This window comes from Hordeum vulgare, chromosome 7H (genome assembly GCF_904849725.1).
Source record: "Hordeum vulgare subsp. vulgare chromosome 7H, MorexV3_pseudomolecules_assembly, whole genome shotgun sequence".
Taxonomy (NCBI): Eukaryota; Viridiplantae; Streptophyta; class Magnoliopsida; order Poales; family Poaceae; genus Hordeum; species Hordeum vulgare.
The window spans coordinates 264,071,441-264,076,618 of record NC_058524.1 but is presented as its reverse complement, the minus strand read 5'-3'; positions in this window follow the sequence as shown (position 1 = coordinate 264,076,618).

Below are 5,178 nucleotides of genomic sequence, written 5' to 3'. Positions count from 1 at the left end.
ACAACCCCTTTATAGCGTTGGGAGTAAGCTTTTTGTGTTTGTGCAGGCACTTGTGATACTCCTTCACTGGATCGATACCTTGGTTCTCAAACTGAGGGAAATACTTACCACCGCTGCGCTACATCGCCCTTTCCGCTTCGAGGGAACACCAACGTAGGGCTCCAAGGCCACGGGGGAAATCCTTTGCATATTTGCCTAGGAAGTCCCTTAAGGCGTAGCAGTAGGAGAAGGATTCCTGGTGCCGTCAACACACCTATTTCTGGCACTATTGGAAGGTCTTTTGTTGCAGTAGCAGAAGTATTTCTAGCGCCGTTGCCGGGAAAGGAGAGATCTATCCAAGTAGGTCTCACAAACTCATCTCTTGCAATTACTGTCTTGCCAGTTGCCTCAAGTTTTCCTCTCCCCCACTTCACATTTGCCGTTTTCATTTGCCTGTCTCCTTTGCCGTTTTCTTTTGCCCATTTCACTCTCTCTTCCTGCTCGTTTGTGTGTGAGATACTCCATCAATGGCTAGACCCACCACTCCAAACGATACTCCTGAGAATGAAGTTCTCAATTTCAGGTAGAATGAGGAAGAAAATTTAAAGGACGCTTGGTACAGGATTTGCAATGCTCAAAGTAGATCTACTCGTATGCAATCCACTACCGTCCTCCTTCGCAGTTTCTATGTTGGGATTTCTCCTTGGAATAGGTACATCCTTGATACCATTGTAGGCGGGATTTTTTTTGGGGAGCCATACTGTTGACTCCTATGGAGCTATCATGAATTTGGTAGGCTCACCCCCGCTCATGGTTAATGGAACTACCTTGACCTTGGAACACGTGATGCAAAGGCTTGACGCTATTGAAAACAAAATTGCCACAGTTGAACTTATTGAGGGTTTGGACAGAAAGATCCACAATCAAATTACTCAGTACGGATACAAAGTGGGGTTTTTTTTGAAAAATTTAAGGGAGAAGGAACTTATAGTTAATGATTCTTCTAGAATTGGCAAACTAGAAGATGTCATAACCAACTTGGGTTCCGCTTTTGCCGCTGTGTAAAATACTCCAAATCTCACTCTCAAAAAGACCGTAAAGTCTGTTTTTGTTCCTAAAGCTAGTGGCGAGTCATCCAATAAAGATGAAGATCTTAAGATGATAAATGATCACACTACTTATGGTTTGAGCACCAAAGATGACTATATGTGATTCCATCACCTTTTGCCTAGCTAAGGGCGTTAAACAAAAGCGCTTGTTGGGAGGCAACCCAAAGAATCTATCCTTTTTATTTCTGTTTTGTGTTTTCCACACTTTCATAATTCTGTTATGATTGTGTTTTTTGTGTTTCTTTTTGCGTTTGTGCCAAGCAAAACCGTCATGATTAGTCTTGGGGATGATCGTTTGGTCATGCTGGAAAATACAGAAACTTACTGCTCACGAAACGAATTTTCATTTTTTTTCTATAAGAGATTTTGAGTTGATTCTTTCTGATGTAGTTTGCTACGCAAATTCTTCGAACTTTCGTAATTTTTCAGAATTTTGGAAGTAACATAAGTATACGAAATATACAGATTGCTACAGACTGGTCTGCTGTTAACAGATTGTGTTTTTGTTGTGTTGGTTGCTTATTTTGATGAAACTATGGATAGTATCGGGGGTATTAGCCATGGAAGATTGAAAACACAGTAATCCAACATCAGCATCAGTAGAATTTAAGTTTGCTACAATACCTAAGGAAGTGGTGGTTTGCTTTCTCATACTAATGTTATCACGATTTTCTGTTTATGTTTCGTGTTGTGAAGTTTTCATGTTTTGGGTGAAGTTCTTATGGACAAAGAGATAAAGAGTGGCAAGAGCTCAAGCTTGGGGATGCCCAAGGCACCCCAAGAGATTCAAGGATGCCGTAAAAGCCTAAGCTTGGGGATGCCCCGGGAAGGCATCCCCTCTCTCGTCTTCAATCCATCGGTAACGTTACTTGGGGCTATATTTTTATTCACCACATGTTATGTGTTTTTGCTTGGAGCGTCTTGTATAGTACGAGTATTTTATTTTTGTTGTGTGACAATCATCCTTGTTGCACACCTAGAGAGAGAGACATGCACCCACCATGATTTTGTCGAGCTTCACTTTTATCCTTTGGTAGACAATTCAGCTCACATGTGCTTCACTTATATCTTTTGAGCTAGATACTTTTGCTCTGTGTGCTTCACTTATATCTTTTAGAGTGCAGCGGTGCGTGGCTTGAGAGTTGATCTATGCTTTGACAGTAGACTCAAAATGGGTAGTTATCCAAAGGGATACGAAAACTTCACCTTCATGTGTATTGAATAGTTAGAGAAGTTTGATTCATCTCAATTAGTTTTGAGTTGTGGTTATGGTAATATTGAAGTTATGCTAGTAAGGTGTTGTGGATCTAGAAATACTTGTGTTGAAGTTAGTGATTCCCGTAGCATGCACGTATGGTGAACCGCTATGTGATGAAATCTGAGCATGATTAGTCTATTGATTGTCATCCTTTGCGTGGCGGTTGGGATCGCGCGATGGTTTATACCTACCAAACCTTCCCCTAGGAGTATGCGTTCAATGCTTTGTTTCGATTACTAATAAAACTTTTGTAACAAGTATATGAGTTCTTCATAACTAATGTTGAGTCCATGGTTTAGATGCACTTTCACCTTCCACCATCACTATCTTCTTAGTGTCGTGCAACTTTCACCGGTGAACAAAACCCACCATTAGCATCCCTCAAAACAGCCACCATGCCTACCTACTATGGCTTTTGCAAAGTCATTCCGAGATATATTGCCATGCAACTACCACCATGACATGTGCCATCACATCTACATTGCCATTGCATGATCGTAAGATAGCTAGCATGATGTTTCCATTAATGTCTATGCCATGCTAGATAATTGCCACGGTACACTACCGAAGGCATTCCATATAGAGTCATCATTGCTCTAAGTTTTGAGTTGAAAGTGTGATGATCATCATTAATGGAGCATTGTCCCATGTGAGGAAATAAAAGAGGCCAAAGATGCCCACCAAAAAAAAGAGGCCAAAGAGCCCACCAAAAAAAATATGAGAGAAAAAGAGAGAAGGGACAATGCTACCACCTTTCCACACTTGTGCATATTAAGCACCATGATTTTCATGATTGAGAGTCTCTCGTTTTGTCACCACCATATAGATAGTTGGAAATTTTCATTATGTAACTTGGCTTGTATATTTCAATGATAGGCTTCCTCAAAATTGCCTTTGGTCTTCGTGAGCAAGCAAGTTGGATGCACACCCACTAGTTTTCTTTAAGAGCTTTCACATACTCTTAGCTCTATTGAATCATTTGTATGGCAATCCCTACTCAATCACATTGATATCTATTGATGAGGATCTCCACAGCTCATTGATATGCCTAGTTAATGTGATAATATTCTCCTTATTTTGTCTTGCAACCTCCACCACACTCCACACCACTTATAGTGCTAAAACCATGGCTCACGCTCATGTATTGCGTGAGAGTTGAAAAGGTTTGAGAAAGTAAAGGTGTGAAACAACTACTTGGCCAATACGGGGGTTGTGCATGATTTAAATTCGTTGTGCAATGATGATAGAGCATAGCCAGACTATATGCTTTTGTAGGGATAACTTTCTTTTGGCCTTGTTATTTTGAAAGTTCATGATTACCTTGCTAGTTTGCTTGAATTATTATTGTTTGCACGTCAATAGAAAACTATTGTTTTGAATCTAATGGATCTGAACATTCACGTCACATAAGAGGAGTTACAAAGGACATCTATGCTAGGTAGCATAAAGCATCAAAAATTCATTCTTTATCATTTCCCTACTCGAGGACGAGCAGGAGTTAAGCTTGGGGATGCTTGATACGTCTCAAACGTATCTATAATTTTTGATGGTTTCATGTTGTTATCTTGTCATCTTTGGATGTTTTATGCACCTTTTATATCTTTTTTTGGGACTAACTTATTAATTCAGTGCCAAGTGCGAGTTCCTGTTTTTTCTGTGTTTTTGGCTCTTTTTAGATCTGATTTTGGAACGGAGTCCAAACGGAATAAAATCCTCGAAATGATTTTTTCCCGAACGGAAGAAGATCAGGGGGCTTGTGGGCCAAGCGAGGAGGACTACAGGGAGCCCACAAGCCCCCCATCCTCCACCAGGGGGGGCGGCGGTGGGCAGGCTTGTGGCCTCCCTGGCGCCCCCTGACCTAGATCTTTCGCCTATATATTCCCTAAAATACAGAAAAAATCAAGGGATCCACGAAAATACTTTTCCGCCGCCGCAAGCTTCCGTTTCCGCGAGATCCCATCCGGAGACCCTCCCCGGTGGCCTGCCGGAGGGGACTCTGGAGTTGGAGGGCTTCTACATCAACATCATTGCCCCTCCAATGACTCATGAGTAGTTCACTTCAGACCTACGGGTCCGTAGTTAGTAGCTAGATGGCTTCTTCTCTCTCTTGGATCTTCAATACAAAGTTCTCCATGATCTTCATGGAGATCTATCCGATGTAATCCTCTTTGGCGGTGTGTTTGTCGAGATCCGATGAATTGTGGATTTGTGATCAGATTATCTATGATATATATTTGAGTCTTTGCTGATTTCTTATATGCATGATTTGATATCCTTGTAAGTCTCTCCGAGTCATGGGTTTTGTTTGGCCAACTAGATCTATGATTCTTGCAATGGGAGAAGTGCTTAGTTTTGGGTTCTTACCGTGTGGTGACCTTTCCCAGTGACAGTAGGGGCAGCAAGGCACACATCATGTAGTTGCCATCAAGGGTAACAAGGTGGGCTGTGTCGTAGATATGAGATTGTCCATCTACATCATGTCATCTTGCTTAAGGCGTTACTCTGTTCTTTTGGACTTAATACACTAGATGCATGCTGGATAGCGGTCGACGTGTGGAGTAATAGTAGTAGATGCAGAAAGTATCGGTCTACTTGTTTTGGACGTGATGCCTATAGATATAATCATTGCCATAGATGACGTCACGACTTTGCGCGGTTCTATCAATTGCTCGACATTAATTTCTTCACTCACCGTCTACTTGCTTTCATGCGAGAAGCCACTAGTAAACACTACGGCCCCCGGGTCTATTCACACCTATCGTTTCCACTTTTGCTTTCACTTTGCTCTGTTACTTTGTTGCTTTCAGTTCTCACTTGGGGAACAATCTATAA